The 24,021-nt window shown below is 35.7% G+C and overlaps 1 protein-coding gene across 2 annotated transcripts in view; it reads left to right on the top strand.

Annotated features, from left to right (window-relative positions):
* Nucleotides 1-24,021, top strand: part of LOC114245891 (LIM domain transcription factor LMO4) — a 174,323-nt gene that overhangs the window by 72,017 nt on the left and 78,285 nt on the right. The gene's annotated exons all lie outside the window — the stretch shown is intronic.

Genomic DNA, 24,021 nt, shown 5'->3' with positions numbered 1-24,021 from the left:
ACAGCGTCGGAACGCTTCTTAGAAAAAGCGGGGCGACACAATAACCCTCTTATCCAGACGACCAAATGATATACAGTCATCGTTTCCCTAAACTCGACTTAATTAAGCTGATTTTCTAGTTCAATTATGGAAAATGGTACAATGACGAATAACAGTTCTGGCGATGAAGATTTATCGTACTCCGAATTTGTAAAAATATTCTTGAATTCTCCTATTGAAATTTTAGACTCTCTAACTATCAACCCACATATATCCACTGCTGGGCATAGGACATAGGCCTCCCCCAAGGCTCGCCCGAATCCAGGCACTTTCCAGCTTCGAAGCTATGTATAATAATTATTATATTAGTATATAAGAGAAAAGTAACGTGTACTAAAAAAATACTTTTAAGCGGCGCATGAAATTCTCAATTATAAACGCTTAGTTTGTGACGGGGATGGACGGGTGGGTGGTGCTGTCCCGCAAATATAACTTTCGTGTATCTATGGTGTATGTTATGGTGACGTATTTATTCAATATAATGTACTCTGTTTGATGATTAAATCAAAACGCTCATAATTTCCTTTATTCTAAATATATTTTAGTTTTGTTCGACTAATAAATATGTCATTAGTTGAGTGATGAGGAAAAAAGTCAGCCAACGACCAAAATTATTTTAGCTATGCGAACTTACGGTACAACTTCCAAATATCCGACACGTGTAAATTAAATGTGAGAGTGCGTCTAAAATCACAAAAGAAGCATGAACTCGTTAAAGTACCGCGAGACATGAAGTTTTAACGAGGCTGATCCAAAAACCTTTGCTACACTTCATAGTTTATTAAATAAGGCACATTGTAATAAAATACATATTAGCTTGACTACAGAGGAGGCGGTAATTAGGCTCGCTAAATTATCCTTGACTAGATTAAATATAAAACAAATATATTAACATTTTATATTTCTTGAAATTGGAAAATGAAAGTACCTGTTTTGACTACAATTGGATCTTAAGTTAGTGTTCCATAGTTCAGAGGATCTTTACGATTATGGCATGCTTGGTTATTAAGTAAACCGAGCTGGTTAGCTCCAGTAGTATATCTAACCTCAATACCGCCAATCCTTAGCAACAATGTCTACATAAATTTTTCCACCTAAATACTTAATTACTAATCCACTCATTTTTGTCTTAAGTAATTGGGCGGTACCTTTAAAGCTCGCAAAGATACTACTGTCCCTATTCCTAATGCGAAGCAATAATGCATTCTGCTTTGCGTGAAGGCGGTACTTTCATTGTGATTTATATATCAGTAGCAGCCTAATATCGACGGATTCGATTATAATGTCACGGATTCGTTTGCTTGCCGTAGTCAGAAAACCTAGAGAGATACTAACAGTTTTTTTTTTTCGTAATCTTTTTAAAAATAATATGTACGCAAAGTGAGGTGTGTCCGCAAATTCAATTGATAAACCGTTATCAGTGCAAAAGAACACTGTTAAAGTATGTGATCTATATGCGGAGCCGCGGATTACGTTTTGCCCATACCAACTTATACACTGACAACCTCTTTGAAAAATGACATTATCTATATTTATGTACCATTATAATTCCCTTCGCTTTTTAAATTTCAAATATTATTATAAAAAAAATTAGGAACCCTCTACAATTACGATCGTTTTTTTCGATTTTCTTCCACGCGGATTCCCTTGGAATAAATTGCCTTCTACTGTGTTTCCGGAACACTATTACATGTCCTTTTTTTCAACCGTGGTCTTCAAGGAGGCCTATCCGTTAAGCAGCCGGCGTGGCTGTCTTCATTAGCAACATTTATTAAGGAGCTATTTTTGAATAAACTTTTACATCGCTCCAGATACGGCGGAGGGTAGCCAGGAGAATAGGAAAACGTCGATTTCGATTTTTACATAAGTATTTTCATTCAGAGCTAAAGTTGACTCTGAGGTTCAGGGTAATAAACGGTAATGTTATTTTGAAAAACCTCTCTATCTATCACATCCGCCTCTCGCAATACTTATAACTCATTCTCTGTAAACGAACGCTAATGTAAACAAAAATCTACCTGTAATATTTTAGGTATACACTTACAAAGAAACCTCGGCAAACATTTTGTTCAAATATTATTAGATTATTAGTGGTAACACTAAAAGGATGATAATACATACGCCAAAAACTGTAATTTTTACGCCAATTTTACTTACTACCTTAAACAGAATTGAGTCAAACATATTTCAAGACCATGTTTTTTCTGAACTAATTAAAGAGATAACCGTGAAGATATTCTTTTCAAAGTAATAATTCATGGTACGCGAATGACATTGAATTTTCCATATTCGCGCATTTTTGTTGTATTACGTGGTAACTAGCACGCGCTACGCAATATCTGGTCGAATTCTCATGAATCGAATGTTAAATTCAATACAGAAATAGTAGAAGTTCAACAATATATTATTACGACACATTTATTGTATGTTATAATAATACGAAATTCTAACAAAAAAGGAAACTAACCTCAACAGAATAAAATGAGATTATATCGATTTAGTCAAATTAAATTAAATATGCATTAAGGATAACTCAAAAACCGGTTAAAACTTGATAAAAGTTAAATGGATGCACATGAGAAGCGCCAGCTTTAGAATAAAATAAGTATCACCAAAGTTGAGAACCTCCTCATTTTGTGAAGTCGTTTAAAAAAAATTATAAAGGTCAAGAATGCAAAAATGAGACATGAATCTCAATCGTAATGATTACGAATCCTTAAATCGTGTATTGAATGCTCCTATGAAGTATCGTAAAATTTATAAATCTGCGTATTTATTGTATTATTTACTGTTGGGAGACGTTTTGGAGCGCGTGGGTTAGGTTCTATCATTCTGCTTATTACTACCGCGAAAGATCCATTGGTATCGATAGCACAGTCGCTATTGCAATACAATAGAGACTCCAACCTCATATCTCAAAACATAAAATAAGAATAATCAAACTGTGATATTTTTGACCACTTAGCATATTAGAAGATAACAAACCCGTTAAACATCAAATTCTTTGATCTAGTTACTAGAAAGTTTTTCTTCGAATATTTATGTTCTAACTACATCCTCTGCCTTCAGTGGTGCTTCTCATGTTTGAGGATCGTGATCCATGATTTTTTTTATTGCTTAGATGGGACGAGCTCACAGCCCACCTGGTGATAAGTGGTCACTGGAGCCCATAGACATCTACAACGTAAATGCGCCAACCACCTTGAGATATAAGTTCTAAGGTCTCAAGTATAGTTACAACGGCTACCCCACCCTTCAAACCGAAACGCATTACTGCTTCACGGCAGAAATAGGCAGGGTGCCTACCCCTTACCTACTTACTACCCTTACGAGTAAGAGGTCCTACCACCAGTAAACAAAACCTTGAGTTTCGTACTCACGGTGTTGTGTCATCTCATCGTGTCTTTGGCGTCTCTGATAGCATCGGGTGGAATGTTTAAGGATGGTGCTAGACCTGGTCAGACCAACGCATTAGACTGCGTCCTTGATCTCTTTCCATCCTAGTTAATTAGTTCTGGCTACATAAAGCTTTACAACACGACCACCGAACAGATTTCAATTACTTCACAAAGCATAGCAATCCAATCCCAATTAAAATTATAAGCTACTTGTCTCACATTAAATTTATTTACTTGCTTACAAATCCTATGAATTATATTTTCACGATTATAATAATAATGGGAATTGGCGTCAGTTAGTCTGAAGGGGAAACAGATGGGGCCGGGGTGTCCCGCTGCGTGCCTCGTTAACTACACATACGAGGATAAATTTATTTTTATCCGTCAATTTACTCCAATCTCCTCTATTGTCGAAGTGCGCTGACAGCTATCATTTAGCTACAAAACACAAAAGATTATGATACTCAAGATCCATCAAACCTTTTAATTACATTAGACGCATCGAAAAGCGTTGCAATATTACGATTTTACATTAAGTGTGCCATTGAAAACCAGATTGTAACCGCTCATTGAAAGTTTCCAACTTTCATAACAACAGTACCCCCCGGTCGTTGACCCCGTGGCACTCGCCTTCGAATAAAATGCTTTAAGTGTAAAGTCTTGTTTTGTGTTTTGTAATTTTTCACATAAAAAAATGATTTGGTCGGTTTTCTGTGAGCGCGGTCCATGAGCCGTATCTCCGGGTCGAGCTCAACAAAAGCGTTATCTTATCATTACCGTTCCATCCCCGCCGATGAATTACCATAACTCTCATTACCATGCACCTACGTCCCGAGCATTGTTTACGCCCCACAGATGACAGATTTACTTCCGCTTTCCTATCCCTGTATGTAAACAATAATTTGTATCTTTTTTTGTTTTAACTCTTGTAACCAAACATAATTAATGTCCATATTAATATTATGTTGACTATGTTAATATATCTAACGTTATATAATTTTTATTTATTTAATAGGTGAATTATATTTTTATATTAAATTGAGAAACGTATGAATATGCATGTGTTTTGCTTATTATTCATTATTCCCGCACACTTATAATAATTAGTATATTTGAATTTATAAGCACGTTCTACAATTAATAATTCTCCATTCACCATTTAGCAGTAAAACCGCCAATTATACTTGTAAAATCTAAAATCTTGTTTTTCTTGGCGACGTAATTTTGACGTAAAATAAATCATGTTTAGCGAATGATAAATTTGTCCCTACAATGAATATATGCAACATAATGAAAACATAAAGCAAAAATGTAAACTATAATAAAAACCAATTTTACAAAAAAGTTAAACTAGAGGGATGTCGTGCCAGACGTCAATTGCACGTATTGCATCAATTTTCCCAAATTATACGAATTAAACATAGAATATTTACCTCACTCAACCATCAGTAATACAGTGTAATATTTTAATGCGCACTCAAATTTGGGGAGCACTGATAAAATGGGAAGCAAGTCTTAAATTACTCACTTACAGAGTAGTTATCCGAAAGAGCTTTTAAATCATTCACAAAACACTAATGGACGTGGAGTAGGGGAGAGAGGTGGGGGGATCACGGGGAACGGGCAAGCAGATGTAGTCCCTAGCGAGCAATGAAATGGAGATACAACAATATAAAGGTGAGCGTTTGAATCGTGAATTGCATTTCAACCTAAATCTATCGCGAGCAATGGATGTGAAATATTTAACAAAAATGAAAACTTTACAAATACGCCTTTATTTCTCAAATGAAAATGTTTATGTGTAAGCTATTACAATAGGCATGTGAAGATGTAAAGTACATTTCATTGCCAATATCTTATTCAGACAATTTGTGAGTTGCGCGCGAGAAGCCCTTTAATTGCGTCCTCGTTCCACTTTACAGTTTGTTTTAAATTGTTTACATTTAATCTAGGGCTGCGTCAAACGTTTTTTTTTTAAAGTAACAACAATCCTAAAAATCACTTTGTAATTCTTTGTATTATTCCGTAACGTTCAGGTACTATGTCCCGAAATTCTGTTGCACGAATAATAAATGTCGGGGGCTCTGCTAGGGGAGACCGAGTGCCATTATTATCGGCGGCAATTTAATTAGATCCCCTGCGTTATTACCACTGATTCGTTTTATAATGCCCGTCTAATATCCACCCTACGACTAACAAACTGTAGTTCTGTTTGTCGTCCGTTCATATTAAAAAGATGATATTAAATTGCAGACAAATTACAGTGACTGTGAAGTAATTAATGGCTTGAGCTCGATGAGCGTGAATTAAAAATGAAAATGCACGATTTATAGTCTTCTTTTTTTCTCTTCCTAAACAACTTCCAGTTTACTACGTAATTCAATGGGACGTAAAAAGTAACATTTAAAAACCATAAAATTACTTTCCGATCGTAGGAATGTGATCGCCCGACGCAATCGCCTGCGCTGGTAGGCTTCCGGCTCATCGATATTCGTTACGAATCATCGAAATTCAATAATTAACCCGGACACGACTTCATTCACCAGGAACACTATAAAAAGGTGTGAATGAAAAGAAGGCGATGCAACGTAGAGTTTTTTGGGACGAGACGCACGGTCGAAATTCTCGTCGGTCCGTTCGTTTATATTCACGTGGCACTTCGAAGTCGTATAGTAGATAAGATTAAAAGTGGGTAAGCGGCAATCAGTGCGTAACCAAACTGGTTGAATGGAAGTCAGATCGGCGTTCATTCATGTGACCGGGATGCCTTCACGCGATAGTCCATGTTCGGCACGAGCCTGGCTGCCACCGCGTTTCTACATCACGTTCGAAAGCGAATCGCCGAAAAACAATCAATTAAGAACGCCTAGTACACTTGTCACTTTTACATTGATCCTTAATTCAACTCTTTTTAGATAGATTTAAACCTTAATAAAGGTTCTCGTGGTAAGACCTTTTGTGAGTCCGTGCGGATGGGTACCATCACTCTGCCTATTTCTACCGTGAAGCAGTAATGCGTTTCGGTTTGAAGGGTGGAGCAGCCGTTGTAACTATACTTGAGACCTTAGAACTTATATCTCAAGTTGGGTGGCGTATTTACGTTGTGGATGTCTATGGGCTCCAGTAACCACTTAACACCAGGTGGGCTGTGAGCTCGACCACCTATCTAAGCAATAAAAAAAAAGTTTCATAGTGAGGCCAACCAAACAGTGCTATTGCTACACTCAGCATTACTAATAAGTTGATAATCAGGCCCGCGGGGTGTTCGACGCTACCTACTAAATGATAAACAGTAAAACAGACAAGAATGAAGCTGCCCATTCTCAGAATTCAACGAAGTTATGATTGAAGATTAGACAAACATTATCTTTCACTGCTTTGATCTATATAAACAGGTCAAATCAAAGTGTAGGAAACGCGTTAGTAGTAGTATTTTTATTATGGGTCTTAAATTTATAGTTTGTAGGCATACGCGCCCACGCGTTCGTCCAATAAAATGGTCACCGAGCTCCACCGCAGATAATAAAAATGAATATTAAAGTTTTTTTCATCCGTACCCAGTGACGTCGCGTAGAAGCCGAATCATGCATTGATTTAGTTATTGGATACACAAACTTTCGTTTGAAATTATGTTAAACCGGTTTCCATGGTAACAGTATACGCTCATTAACAGGTGTATATTTGTTCTACGCTATAAAAATACCCGGACCGGCGGACCGGACGCTACTTGATTGCAGCCTTGATCTGATATTAATTTTACGCCTATTTTCACCTCGCCCTCCGTTGAGTCATGCGTCTGCGCAGCTACACTGATTCTCTCTTGACGTTTTATGTAACACGCTTCGACATTTGTATATTAACTAATATTAGGGTTACCATAACCTCAGATAATCTATGACAGACTTTAACACTTTATTTATTTATTTATTGCTGAGGTGGGTGGACGAGCTCACAGCGCACCTGGTGTTACTGGTTACTGGAGCCCATAGACATCTACAACGTAAATGCGCGACCCACCTTGAGATATAAGTTCTAAGGTCTCAAGTATGGCTACAACGGCTGCCCCACCCTTCAAACCGAAACGCATTACTGCTTCACGACAGAAATAGGCAGGGTGGTGGTACCTACCCGCGCGGACTCACAAGAGGTCCTACCACCAGTAATTTATTTGAGAATAGTAATGTCTTATACCTAATATAGCCTGAATTGTACTAACCGTAATCACATAAATTTACCTCTAAGTTTAACAATCAGACAACACTAAATAAATATTCAATAAATAAAAAATAACTGTCTAAATTTAAAATTTATTTACGTATTCTTTTTAAAATAAATCGCTGTGTCACACATATGTTGCATAAATTAAAAACTGTTTTTTAAATAATTTGTATATTTCCGTTACAGGTAATGCATGCAATATAACTCTGATACGCCTTTAAGTAAAAGGGATTTTGTCGCAGTGGTATGAATAGTCGTTAATAGGAGCATCTTGACACCATCGTATAGATGTTTGAAACATTCCAAAACACTTGCTGGAAAAATTTATTCACACGCTACGAAATTCTACCTGACTGAGACAACTCAACATTTCTACGTAGTATAAATGTATTATGGGAGCTCATTTTATTAATTCCGGGATGTTTAAAAATATGACAAACATTCCGTTGTCCCCTCGTGATCTCAGTTCTGGTGTACGTTAGCTTTAACGCTCACCAAGCGGTCGGAGAATGGAAAACAGGTTTAATTTAGTAGCGACGCAATTCCAATGTACTGCGTACTACGCTCAGGTTATATTTATAAGTTGAAATGACACAAGTAGATAGCTTAATATTGTAACAGATCCACAATTGAGATCTTTTGAATTTTACTTACATTCCTTACATTCAATTATGCGGAAGAAAATTAAGTTTTACACGTTTGGTGCAGTAATTTTTTTATTTCAATTTTTCATTTACATTTATCGAGGGCTACGCCAATATAATTTACAATCATAATTTCACTATTCATATCAAATGTTAACAACACATTTGCAAACTGAACGAAATTAGGTATCCCGTTTTTGCCATGTATTTGAGTTACCTTACGATAAGGTTAATAAAGTATACGTGTTAAAAATGTATGCAGCTTTTTTGAACGAAATTGTAATAATTTCTTTTCGGTACCGTAACGTCTTTAGTCAGCGTTGAAGTTTACGCAGGGGTGAGGTTGGAATGTCGTCTACCTGAATCGGACCACCGCTAATCAATTTAGCTTTTATTATCGCACCAATAACGCTTCATTACAACTCCTAGATTTATGTTCATGTTGTTTGTTTTAAATCTTGACTTTTAAAAAAAATAAAAGTAGAGATTACAAATGTCGGATGTTAGTGCGGTAGACGTGTTTTTTACATTTTACAAATTTAACATGATTTACAGATATCATTTTAAAGGAATATAAGAAGTGAGCTTTAAAAAAATGCTTGGACGTTCCATCCCACACCTTTCATCGTCATCAGCGTCGCACAAGGAATAGAAACACTTCAACCTCGTAAATCTTTTTAAATTACCAATAAAATCAAAATAGAAAACTTGGTTATAAATTATTAGAAGCGCGCGACATTTTCGTGTAACAATAAAAAATAAACGTAGTTAAACAGATTTGTTATGGTCCAAACAAACTAGGCATTTGTTCCGAGTGTGATACGTTTGTCTAAAATAAATAACTCGAACGATAACACAGCCAGTTGTACGTAGAAAAGATACGTGTACAACGTTACCTTCTTGGTTTATCAGACACGGTTTATCTGTTACAGAAAAACTTACTTAGAAAAAGCTAAGTATCGTTTTGAAACCTGAAACCTTTGCTTCAATAATGGTAATTGGTATATTGGTTATGAAGTTGTAAACATCAGAATGAGAGGAGTATTGATTACACCAAAGTTGTCACACGGGCTAATTTAGATTTTGAAATACATATACTCAACATGTATTCAACAAATGTTCACGATTGATTTCCACGGTGAAGGAATAATATCGTGTAATAAAAATGAAACCCGCAAAATTATAATTTGCATAATTACTGGTAGTAGGACCTCTTGTGAGTCCACACGGGTAGGTACCACCGCCCTGCCTATTTCTGCCGTGAAGTAGTAATGCGTTTCGGTTTGAAGGGTGGGGCAGCCGTTGTAACTTACTTGAGACCTTAGAACTTATATCTCAAGGTGGGTGGCGCATTTACGTTGCGGATGTCTATGGGCTCCAGTAACCACTCAACACCAGGTGGGCTGTGAGCTCACCCACCTAAGCAATAAAAAAATAAAATAAAATGTATACAATAACTATACCACGTTTCCACCTGCATAGGTTATATCCATGGTTTCACCTGCCTAGTATTTGTAATTAATAGAATTGAAACGCGTCGCATTTTCCCGGAATGGGATAAGGAGTTGCTTGTGCTACTCTCTAGTCTACTCGATTTGTAGATCCGTTGCCCGAGTCATGTACATAAAAAAATCCTATTTGTTATCCATTGTATAAAATCTTCTTCTTCTTTATCTCTATCTTATCTCACGAAGTGAGGTCGGCCCAGCGAATTTTTTTATTCCATTCTCCTCTATCAGTTGTCATCTCAACACTCTGATATTGCCAATTGCACACTCCATCCATGTCTTCTTCGGTCGACTTCTTCCCCTTTTACCTTACACTACCATTTCCATACATCTCCTAGTCAAATGCATCCATTGTATTAACTGTCTGTCCGAAATTTTATCTAAATTCGTTTAGTCAGTTTTGATGGAGTAACAAGCATCCAAACATACAAACTTTTAGATGTATGTATATGTTAGTATGATTTACAAAAACCCTGTACACATATGAGCCGAGAGGCCACCTGGCAACATGGCTGTCACGCTGCAAATCAAATGTCCATCAAAAGCCGACGTTTATCCGACCGACGATAAAATAGTACTTAATACAACTTAATGCCCTCATCAAATACGCGTTGAACCGTGACACACACTCAGAGGGTGCATATTTTGTTTTTATTAGACTTAGTTTCATTTTTTTCCAAAGGTAAATTATCGAATCAAAAATTAAAAATAGTAATTAGATCATCTACATTATTTTTTGTATAATACAAAATTTTAATGGTAAGGCGAGTTGGGTGTTTTTTTCATTGCTTCTATCTGTATGTTTCTATGGATATCATTCATAAATATATTTTTGGTTTTAATTTTTCTACGCTAACATCGATTCACTATTTCATTATTAAAGACATACCAGCTAAAGGTATATCAGCAGTGCACAAAACTATTAATATTAATCTAGTTACACAAATAAATAATTCAATACAAAAACATTTCCTTAATAAAATGTATTTACGTAACGGATAATTTCATACTAATTGTCGCCAAAGTTATTTTTCATTAAATATATTTATACAATGGAATAATCCAAAACACAGTGTTCAAGGTTAATTAAATATGATTTTATCTAGTGTTCCTTCTGCTGATAACCTCTTTGACTGACTGTAACACAAAATAAACGTAACGTGACATTAAATAATACGGAAGGAATAAAAAATATGAAAAAATGAACACAAAACATAATGGAAGCAACGGCAACTGCGACAACTTTATTGAAGACATCTTATAAAATTCTTCGTAAATTCTTATGCCTGTATGTATTACGAGTATATACTGATTGACTTTTTAACGAGTTTGATACGTGCATACATAGCAGAAATAATAATGATGATAGAAAGAATAAATGTAATAAATAGCTAGTTTGATTATGACCAATTTCGAAACAGTAGGAGGTTCCCAATTCTATTATACTTTTTTGTTTAGAAAATGAAAAAGTTTTGAGTTAATCAAAACTGAGGTAAAAACTCCATAATTTTTGAACGAATTTGGAAATTGATTTTATTTAAAATAATAATACTTTTAGACTGGTCCCTTGGAAATTATATTGAAATTGTCTCAGTAGTTTGAATTTTTAATGAAAAAAACAAATTAAAATATATCAGTCGATTGAACGACAGCTTGTTTTTATTTTTGGTGAATTTCATTAAAGTCCATCTTTTATTTATCAATTATTCTCATAATATACTGACGAATCTCCACAAAAAAGACCGTTTTCAAAAATTTCCACATAATGTTGTTTGAAGCGCTGAAGCAACCACTATCACTAAATTTAATGAGATTTCTAAATTATGGTCGACTAATAAAATAAACAAGCTACTCCCTTTGAAGTTTCCGCTTATCAGATACTCTAAATAATATATTTATGTAAAAAATTACCTGGCATAACTCCAAGCACTGGTCACCGTTCTCGTCCAATTCGTCGAATGCGACGAAGAATTCGACTAGCAACCAAACCATAGACACAACGCACTAAATGTATCGCCCATCCGGTGGTAGATTTCGCGAAGCACTGCTCTTGCTATGGTAGTGATAGAAAGTTCTCTCAGATTGAGCACCCTGAGCTCACCTACCCGTCCGCGCGTATTTGAAATAACCCCTCAGATTACCAACGATTACGTAGGTAGAAAAAAACTAGGTTCAGAATAAACAGGCTTTAGGTGGGTGGCACATTTACATTGTACATGTCTATGGGCTCCAGTAATCACTTAACACCGGGTGGGCTGTGAGCTCGTCCACCCATCTAAGCAATAAAAAAAAAACAAACAAACATTTAAAAAATATACCTTAATTAATTATAGGTATCGAATTTCAAGCTGTATCTTAAACAAATAACTTTAATTTTTCTTCTTGCAATTGTAATTACGCCACAATAAATAGTTTTTCTTCATTTAAGTTGAGTTTGAGTTGTACTATTGCAATTATCAATTTATTTATGTTGCTTTCATTCTATGATTAATTTATACCTGATAATTAACCCTGAACAGAAATTGACGAAATCAAAATGATAATAGGAAAAAAATTATTAACTATTGGTGCATTTTACTAAACAAAACAACATAAACTTATTTCTGTTCATAATTGTTTTACAGAAAAGAAGTGACAATTCGGTTCGTACAAACGTAAGTAAATTAGAAATACAATCCCACAGTATAAAAATAATTACTTGAAATGTACACGGGTAGCAATTATTAGAATAGTCGTAATTTTGTTTTTAGGCGCAACAAAAGGTACTTTAATTAGTTCAACAACGAAAGTATTTTGTTTAGAATGACATCGCCGCCTCGGGTCGTCTCTAATGAGTTCGTAATCAAAATATAGCGATTAAAAATATCCCTTATACCGTTTGTGGGAAAGCTTTTTTTTACTAATTAATTAAACGTAACAGCACAATATTCTGTTTCTTTTAGGGCATTTCAAACTTTCTTTGTCAACGAATAATGAAAACAACGTAATAATTAATAAATTTACTATGTGAAAGACAACTCAAATGATTATTCAATCACTATATTGTATTCCGAAAATTTTGCTATCACAAATTAAATCGGTTTAAGTTATCAAATGTAAATGACTGATACAGTAATCTCTTATCACATCGATGTGATTGTTTTATATATGTATTACATATATTAATTTTTTCAGGGGATTTACTAATTTTGTAAGGGGACCGACTAACAACTTACGGGCCCTAGCCAACCTCACCTGCTCGCGGTGCACCCTGTTGGATACCGAACTAACGAGGCTCTGGAAAAAATGGTTCCCATCGAGGTTTTGGAAGTCAAACGGCATTCACTTCATATAATACCACAAATCTATCATTTATTTTGGAAAAGTCGGTAAAATTTCGAAGCAACGCAAGACTTTACCAAATGTCTCTGCGTAAAGGACAATTGGAAAGCGACCCTGACACATGACCAGAAAAACGCTAGGAAGAAGAAGAATTAATTTTCTTAATATCTCAATATGTCGAAAATGACACGAGAAATCATCCTCAAGTAAGAATGTTACTAAAAAAATACTCATTTCTCAAAGTCTTATTGAACAAATAACAGCAATTAAAACAAAACCCTTTCGATCTTGCTTTGGTAATTTCGTGAACTCCCAAATTATTTCATTACAATAAGGCCTTAAAAGATGACTATTAACGTCAATTGAGTCATTTGTTAAGCGGCCCGCACAAAGGAGTTTGAATGTCAGATAATTAGTAGTATTATATGATTGAAATTAGCTACATTTATTATAATTGAACCTTTTATAATCCGAACATAGCTCGGAGCTATCTCGGAGATTGATCAAAGAGCGTAATTAATCGGCTGATATTAATAAACATTGGATTGTAGGTTGTGAATGATGAACTGAATCGTAGAAAGAACGTTATTAAATGTCTCTTTGTTTTTAAAATTATTATACGTATCTAGAACGTAACAATTTTGCGAAGAACTTAATCCGTGATCTACATTATTTTAAATTGTATATGTATTTTTTCTTTCTTAATGTCATTCTCGTATTTATTGAAAGTTTCTTAATTTAAATATCTAGTGAAAGGAATCTACCTAAAAACAAAGATAGGTGGTATTACTGATGTGTACTGCTACTATAATATTTTTTATCTGTTCTTAATGTTTCTTGTACAGCACGCAATGTACGAGTAATAATAATTTAGTCGTCCGCGAGTCGCGATACGGGGAACACTCTTTGCTTTAGAATGCGGGTCAACAAAATATGAATTTATTGACTCGATAAGTATTTTTGCACAATTTAGCATATTAATTGTTGTAAAGTTATTGCTCCTTTCGAAAACGAAGCCTCAAGCTTTTTATATTTGTTTAACAAATATTTGTTATTTGTTTATATTTGTTTAGTTACCTTTGTGTAAGCACATGAAACTTTACTAAATACATATTTACTAAACCCAAGACGGTAATCGCTACCAATTTAACTAAAATTTAGACAGATAAAATTAATCATCGGTAGCTACGAAAAACCGAGTAGTAACCGAAAAGTAATTGTAAAAAAATATAATTAAATTTAAATCTAATGTTTTAATCAAGGTTGCGACTCCCATAAATCTTACAATATATAATAATTAATAAAACAATTTAAAATAAGAAGAAACCACATTTCCGTGGATCATATATAAAAATGTCCAGTTATTCGTTGAAATGTCGCGGTTGACATCACATCGACAGCCTAACGGTAGAACAAACGCCCCAATTATTCTCTAACTGTAAACGAAACATGCACTATACGAATAATTTTACTCATATAATAATATTTTTATAAAATAACTAGCTGACCCGGCAGACTTCGTAGTGCCTCAATCGATAAATAAAAGACCGACGGGGGCACATCAAAGGAAAAACTAAATTGTTATTTTTATTTAATATCGAGCATTTTCATATTTATCTACCTGTTAAACCTTCTCTGCACTTCCACAAATAATTCAAGACCATAATTAGCCAAATCGGTCCAGCCGTTCTCGAGTTTTAACGAGACCAACGAACAGCAATTCATTTTTATATAGAGAGATGGAAAACATTAGTTCCCAAGATATTGCGCAAACAATATCTACTTAGATAATTGATTACAAAATAAATATAATAATTTAAACGCAGAAACTTCATTAAAATCAGTTCTGCAGCCCATAGACACAACCCAGTGACTTACACATCGGGCTTTCTACGTCGCAGTTCCGTTCGGTATTTAGCGAAGCATTGTTAGGGCTTGCCTTAGGAAGTTCTCTCAGGTAAGGCCCGTGAGCTCACCTACCCATCACCGCGTAGGTGGAATAGCCCCTTAGGCCACCAGTAATTATTAAGAAAAAAAAGCTCTGTACTTTTGAATTATGAACGAATTAAAATACAGACAGATAAAATAGTAATAATTTGTGGAAAGGCGACAGTTTCACCTGAATACGGGGACATACATATGTGTATGTATAGCTTCAATTATCATTTTTTTTACTAGTAGTGCGGAAAAGATAATAATTAAGATGAGCGTATTTTCATGTATGCTTATTTCCGTCAGGAAACAATCGTGTGTGCCGGTTTGAATAGTGGGATAACGGTTTTATAACAGCCCCGTGATTTATATGTCTCAAGGTGGCTAGCAATAAAGTATATTCACTCCGATAATCACTGGGCCGTGGACTCATGCGTCTAAGTAGACTAATCGAGAGGAATAAAAAAAGCAAGAGTAGACTATGTTATAATAAATAATTTCCGAAACTTATCTTTTTAAGCTCTACTGCCGTGTTTTGAGTTTAATATTAATATTTAAGAAAAATGTATTATTTAAAGTAACACAAAGTTCATTAAACTTACCCAAAAATTAATGAAAATAAAAACTTTCGTCGTGTGTAATTTTAAAACCGTTCAATTTTGTATAAAACGGCGACTAAATTAATTACCTCATTAAAATACAAAAATAAAATTTTTAATTCACTACATTAGTGTTGCCCAAGGACATGACCTGGTGGTGTTTTAAATATTAGAAGGAAAAAAACATTTTTTTCTTATGTTCAATTTAAAATTAATAAATAATTATCTCGTCTCTGTTGTGAAATATTGTTAATATTAATAAATTACGCAGAATCGTGGTAATAATATAAATGTGAAAGCGTGTTTGTTTGTCCTTCTTGAACGAAGCAGAAAATTGACAAACGGACAGAGTTCTTTAAAGTGATAGTATGAGGTCAGGAGAGTGACATAGGCTACCTTTTATCTCGAAAAACATCTCATTGCCACGGGAAACATGAGAAAGCCTACCCTTAACCACGCGGGCGATGCCGCAGATAACAGCTGGTAATGTATAATATAGTATAATAAAATTAAAATTAAAATACAAGTAAAAAGTATAATAAAATAATGTATAAAAATAAAATTCTAGTTTGATTTAAAAATAATGAAGCACGTTATTTGATTTGTATTGAAGAATTTATGAGAAAGCAGAAAAGGAACCATGAAGAAGAGATATTTTAAAAAGTTCATAATTGTATCATAAAATATAACTTTTAGCATATATACATCAGGTATTCGATTATAGGGAAGGTTATTTCTATATAATCACGAACTACTTTTACCATGATTTAACAACATCAAATAATACATACATATAATTAAAAACCGCAGAAATATATAAAATACCGACTTAGTTATTGGTTTCCTACATTGTCTTTTGTTAATATATATCGACGCTTGAAAGACAAACGTGACTAAGCGACAGTAACTGCTTTATACATAAATGATAGGCAATAAACATATTTGATGCGCAAAAAATATATATTTCTAGGTCTATTAAAATCATTTCAATCCTACAGCTACTAGCTAGATTCTACTACAGCTAAATTCGTTAAAATAAATTTTGTTTTCAGGTATTTCAACTTTCAATTAGTCTACTGTAAAGCTCACGCATTGTCGCTTAGTCTCGTTTGCCTTTCAAGCGTCGATATGTATATTCTTCTCTAGGTTCACGAGTTTTCCCCGAAACCTACCCTTCGGTCAGTTTTCAGCAGCCTTTCCTTTCGCGTACGTTGAACTGGAAAATGAACTTAGCTAGGATAATAATAGAGAGATTTATAAAGGTGGTTAACCTTTGTTTAGTGCTTAGTGGTGTGAACAAGCTTACGGCCCACCTCGTGTGAAGTGGCTACCGGAGCCTATAGACGTCAACAATGTAGTCCGCTCGGGTAGGCACGACCACCCTGCCTATTTCTGCCGTGAAGCAGTAATGCGTTTCAGTTTGAAGGGTGGGGCAGCCGTTGTAATTATACTGAGACCTTTGGAACGTATATCTCAAGGTGGGTGGCGCAATTTACGTTGTAGAGGTCTATGAGCTCCAGTAACCTCTTAACACCAGGTGGGCTGTGAGCTCGTCCACCAATCTAAGCAATAAAAAAATTAAATAAAAATGCAGAATGCATGTTTTGCTTTCAAGCGTAAACGTATTCATGTTTCACACTGTACATTTTTTTTTAACATACTTTTTTTACATTTTTTTTAACAACATACGATACATATAAATTTGTTAATTTACTAAAACATTACCGTTTTATTTAGTGTAACAGAACAAAAAAATCATTAATTGAGAATTTAATAGTAATAAATCGTTCATTGACTCTGTAAAACAATAAGGCTAAGCATATTATCAGTACTCATTACTGTTATTTATAAGTAGAATTTGCAAGCGTAGGCGCCCAACTTCGCAACCAAGTAATTAGCAGAACTAATTGATTCAAATGTTTATTTCTATGTATATTTAAGTATATATGGTATCACGAGGTACCAGGTTTACTTTTATAAATAACCATATATTATAATAATTTGGAGTAGAAGTCTTAGTAAAATAAATGAAAACCCAAGTTTCACTCCCAGTATCTAGTTTTTATGTTATTTTAATGTTTTTTTTATACAACTACTGTATTATACGTAATATTTAAAAATGTATTCGTTCGTATTCTATTAAACGCCTCTGTAAACTCAGTAAACTTGTTTCTCGCCACTAAATGTATTTCGTATATTTAACGCTAGCCACAGAGAAGTTCCATGGAGAAACACTCTCGAGGGTTTGCTCAAGATGAACCCATCATCTAAATTTTACTGCCGCCACTACCTTTGGATTGGAGCTCACTTCATTCATCGTTCATTCACCGTTCATTTTGAGAAATCAGGTTCATTCACGAGTCTTAAAATCAGTTATTCATAGTAGGCAGCAACTTGGCTGTGTCCATCTCTGCTAAGGTTCGTAATAGTCGTCTTTCATATTCAGACGATTCATATGATGATCTCCCGTCATCAACGGTAGTATAGGAATGTGTCCATTAATCTAAAAGAAAACGTGAGGTATCCTTTTTTTCGTGCATAGCAACAAAGTCAACAGGTCTCGCCCAGGGCAAACGTTTGTAGTGTAGCAAAATGTTTGAAAATTACATAGTGCGCACCCGCCCCGCTATCACGAATACTTAATACATTTGTCGGAGGAGGTACAATTACGGTCAGTCCGGCGTGACGAGACGCGGCGCTCTGCTGACCGATGTACTAAAAACATTAACATTTAGATATGCCAATTTAATGTTGATCGAGAAAAAATAAGATATCTCCATCCACATGTCCAATGAAAACATCTTGATGGTTTTATTACGATGGTCAGTTGCGTGTTGATCTCACACGTAGTTTCGTATTCACGGTGACACGACACTTTTGAACAGCATTCTTAATCTAATTTACAACGACACTATTTCAATCACTAACAATAATGTTATCAAAAAACATCGATAAGAAATATTTAGATCTTATCCAAACTGCGACATTAGTGAATGTTACGTCCGACTGCCAGTAATTACGCGTGAGAGTCCGATCCGTGGAGACAATGTACGTACACTTGTACACTGTGGTTGTTAAGTGTTTTTCGTCACAAACGCACCTGTACGTACGCCGGTGACAAATCCTCGCCCATTAAATGTTCGACAAAACGGTCCGTTTAACGTTCCACGAGCTTGTACACTCTTGACAATTTGTCTTGGTTGTTTAAATGAGTTGTTTTGTTATTCTCGTTTTGACGATAATGAGAATTATTTTTCTAATTATTCGTATCGTGACCGAATTATTTACGACAACATAATTTTGAAATATACACACGTTGTAACAATAAGGCTGCCCGCAATTTTTTCGTTTAGGTTCCGTCAGTTTTCAAGGTTGAATATAAATGCGAAGAAAGCAGTGCATGCGCTAGAATCTGGCTGGATTATTTTTTTCCTACCTAAGCTGATAGCCTTGAGAGGCTATTTCAGCGTAACCTTAACTAGGTGAGCTCACGGGGCTCAAACCGGAGTGATTCTAACACTGACCCTAGCAAGAGCAGTGTTTCGCAGAATCTACCACCGGATCGGAAACGCGACTCACTGAGAAGATCCGGCGAGAAACTCAGTGGGCTGTGTCTATGGGTTAATTCGCTCGTCGAGCCCTTTGTCGCAAGCGTCGTGCTTGTAGTACCTAAAAGCACCGTTAATGGATCGGGAGGATCCGTAATGACCTGGCTAGATAGGGACAATGTACATCTTAGCAAAAAAACACTGTCATTTTTTTAAGAAAAATCTCAGTACTTAAGGGAATAACACTAGGCAGACAAAAGGGTAAAGGGCATCGACAAAATGACAGCCGTCACAAACGTAATGTGTCTAAAAATATATACAAACCAAACCACTTTGAACTTGTTTGCGGTCAATGAAGCTGTAATGATCCAAATATTATGTTACTGTCCAATTCATGATTCGTATCGATAACGTTTCATAAGTAAGTATACATAACAAGCGCATTGAAAACATAAAAACACCTTTCATCGTGTACTTTATAACTCAGAAATTATTTATTCCCATGCTTTGTATGAAATTACCCATAATTGGTATTATTCATCGGTAACTATCACGAAATCAACATAGGAAAGTGAATAGATATGTCGGTGAGATAGTACAGTTAAACACACAATACATTAGTTTATATATGTATTAGTTTTCTTTTTCAGAAAAGTGTATTGTTTATTTATTTATTTCGAGTTATACTATTGAAAGATTTCGCCAAATACACGGAAGCTTACTAAATTGAATATAGAAACTACTGCCGATTCTACTACCATTAGTATTTTCTGTGCTAAACTTCACAAGACAATCACGCCCTGAATCGCCACGCGAATTGAATCCAATTCACAACATCTATGACATGCGACCTGCGATGGATATGTGAATCGGTTCCCCAGTCGTGATCGGCTTGTGTTCTAGAGTTTGATGATTGCCCGAATGTCGAGATAAGATTACAATTTTCGCATCGACTGTACATGGAGCTAACGGTTCTTGTGTTCTCGTAAGTACTGGTTTTGAGGTCGGAACTCACGGATGAATAAATCGGCTCTCATTAACGGTCATTATATGCAAATTATACGAGCGCATATTATTTATTAATAATGTTATAAGTAGTTTGAGTACCACGTACTTTATCATAAATAATAATTGTTGTTACGCAATTTGTTTTAGAAAATGTTAAGGTCCACGTATCACTTTCATCTTCACTGGGAGATATGAATTTCTATATTTTAAAGTTTGAATTGAAAAGTAATGAATAGGCTTTTGTTTGTGAGCTGCCTTTAATAAGTGACCGCTCGAATGTGTGGTGTCCATTGTACATGGCCCCGGGTTTGGTTCTGGATCAGTCTTTATTAAAAAGTTTTGCAATCAGAATCTAGTTGTACTTGGTCTTGTCTCGTATGTGTAGTCGATAACACAGAAGAAAATTATATCGTTAGATGACCTTTGTAGGAGCTTTATTTCATCATCATCAGCCTGTATCTCTCCACTGCTGGATGTAGGCCTCTCCCATAGTCCGCCACAATGAACGATCCTCCGCCTTCCGCATCCAATCTTTCCCAGCATATCGCCGCAAGTCATCGGTCCAACGGGCCAGCTTGGAGCTTTATTTAGTTAAAATATATTTAGGTCTGTATTACAGCAAGCTTGTATAAGCAATGTTTATGAAACTTAATCATAGACCTAGGCAGTCCGATAGCAATACAACAGAACAAAATATTGTTAAAATTGTGAATACACAGAGCCTTCCCACAACAAGGTGGACCGTAGGATTGTTCTAATGTATTTAAAAGTTGCTATATTAATTAATAAGGCTAATGAATTCTCTCATCTTTCACGAACAAACCAAAAACACAAAAAAAAAATCGATATCTATTAAATGCAATTAATCAATTGAGTGCAAGAGTCGTCTATGAAATTGATATTTCATGTTCCCGCGAGCGAGGAGTGGCCACCAATTTGTCCGCAGTTTTTTTAATTAGTACGAATGTGGGAGGTAACAAATTCGATTTGGTCCTGCGGCTGCATCACGCTCGTTTCCTTTCTGTTTACGTTGATTAACAACGACCACGATCACGATTATATTTCAATTGACATTACTCAAATAATCGCCCCAGTCGAACAAAAAATGTTTCAATTCATAGTTAATCTCTATGCGTGTACAATTAATTAAATTTTTTTGAATTTACACACAAAACAAAGTCGTACGAGTATATCAAAATAGAACAACATAATAAATCAGTTCTACAAATCATACGAGGTTTATTTTCCTGGATATAAATACAAATTAATTTAAAAAAGTTAACTAATACTTGTACACTGCTGCGATGTCGTTAAACGCGATGCAGCGAAGGGTGTGGGGCTACAGAGGGCGCCAGTGCAGCGTCTTCCGCCCCCGCACTAATTAGGCTCACATTCTCATTCCGTTTTCGCGTTTAATTTCGCCAGCGGTTTCGCCTTAATTACGTTATTCGCGGCGGCGGCGGCGGTCGACACCCCGCCGTTGAACTTCAGACTTTTTTTTTTTACTTAAGTCCAGTGACCGATCTGTTTTCTTTTATGCTCTCCCAAAATTACGTAATATGCGGACGCTATAACACGACTTATTAAAACATATTCTAATGAATCCGTCGAAGAAATTACGGAAGTCTCCTCATCGAACTCGTCGATTACGACGACTAGTGAACTACCGCATAGACTCTGCACACTGAGTTTTTCGCCGGATCTTCTCAGTAGATCTCGATTCCGATCCGGTGGTAGCTTCTACGAATCACTGCTCTAGCTAGGACTAGTGCTAGCAAATTCTCTCAGGTTGAGCCCGTGAGCTCACCCACCCGTCCGGGCGTAGCTGGGATAGTCTAAGACTACCATCAAATAGGTAGGGAAAAAAATATGTACGAAAATTTCCTGTTGATTTGCATGCATCATTTGTTATACAAACATTTTTAAAGTGAGTGAACATAAAAATATAAATTCACCCGATGAAATTTCGTACAGTCACCACGGTTATTGTCGCTGACAAATACTTAGCTATTTACTTATGCTAAAGAGTACGAGTAAATAAATATTCACTAACAAGGTGACTTACACTTTCGCCTCCGACGTTTTTGAACCTGCAGCTCATTGCTGTAATTGAAAAAAAAAAACACTTAACAGGTAAATAGGGTGCCAGGAGGAGGCTCATCGCGGAACCGCTTTGTTGTCGAGCGGTTGCTAATAAGATTTTTAAACGGCAACAAAGTATCCAATCAATGGAGCTTGAATAATGAAAATGGCACCTGCCAAGTTCCCAGGCCGCCCCACGGACCTAAACACGCACAGAGTTACGCGTCCTCCACAAACAAGCACGACTTTCAACCTTGAACATATTCAGACAAAACTCATTTTAATATAACTCAATCAAAATCGAAACTCTGCTAGACATAAGTTTGAATAAATATGCACAACTGTCTTCCGTGTACTGAAATGAAAATTCGTTCTATTTGGTGTATCATTTTTAATGAAGGCTAACGGATAATCCTGATAGTCTGTAATATATCTTCATAGGCTTTTTATTTTCGTAGATTTCGCAATATCATATAATATAACTAGCGACCCGCCCTCGCTTCGCTTCGGAAATATATTATTTTTTTATTAATAGCTGAGTCCCGCGATGTTACCCGCGGTTATTGTCGTACCGCGGGTGAAGCCGAGAGGCGAAACTAGTCTAAAAAAAAGTAGCCTAAGTTACTCCTTATATCATCAGCTACCTATCAGTGAAAGTCCCGTCAAAATCGGTCCAGCCGTTCCAGAGATTAGCCGGAACAAACAGACAGACAAAAGTTGTAAAAAATGTTATTTTGGTGTATGTACCGTATATATATTCATAATATGCATGTAGTAAAAAGAGGCTATTTCAATATTACAAACAGGCACTCCAATTTTATTTATATGTATAGATAATAATAATATAAACTGCTATTTAAAATAAACCTGAAACCGTTAATTATACCAAACCAGCTGTTTTAGCGTTGTCTAATAAACTCAAATGGAAATAAATGTTATTACAAGAAATCAGATTTATTTCTAAAAAATATAAGTTTCAAGGAGCAGCCTAATGAGTGATGGTTGCGCACGCGACGTTGTTCATTAGCACTCACGCAATGTAAGCAGTCACTCGCTGTGTATCGATCGCAAAGATCTCTTTTAGAATCATGGCGGATCCATTTTCTAAATACTAATTTAGATACATTTTTTGTTCAGATCACTAATTTAAAAAAAAAAAAAAATTGCCTTACATATATGCAGACGAGCATACGGCCCACCTGATGGTGAGTGGTTACCGTTGCTCATGGACAAGGCATGCCAGAGGTAGATCCGCTGCCTACCCTTTAATACTCTTCACAAGCCTCGTTTGAAGAAGGACATGTCATAGCGCTCCAAGCTCTCTAAGCGCTCACTAAGTCAAACTCCTAATATTTTTATACTCCATATAATTGGTATGCCCTTCGACTGTTACAATCCTTCAGCCTGTCGGACACAGAAATTAAGCAAATTACATCCAGCAAAGCAAATCGTTCCAAAAGAGAGGGCCACTGAAATAATTGTCTGCTTTAGTCTCAGAGAAATAGAATTACAATCTAAATTAATTACGCTTTTAAAGCGTCCGTTATTCTTAATTAGTTTCTGCACCGCAGCGGAAGCTCCGCGCCCGACTCGCGCTCTGTTAATGAAGGGTAGTTTCAAATCAGTGCGTTTGATCAACTCTGTGCAGTCTTAATTACGGCACCCGTTCCGTGCGGGACAATCCGGTTATTTATGACTACATAAGCTTGATTATTCTTTAAGGA

This window comes from Bombyx mandarina, chromosome 04 (assembly GCF_030267445.1).
Source record: "Bombyx mandarina strain Sakado chromosome 04, ASM3026744v2".
NCBI classification, from domain to species: Eukaryota; Metazoa; Arthropoda; class Insecta; order Lepidoptera; family Bombycidae; genus Bombyx; species Bombyx mandarina.
Note: the sequence above shows the minus strand (reverse complement) of the source record. Positions and strands in the feature narration are given on the sequence as shown.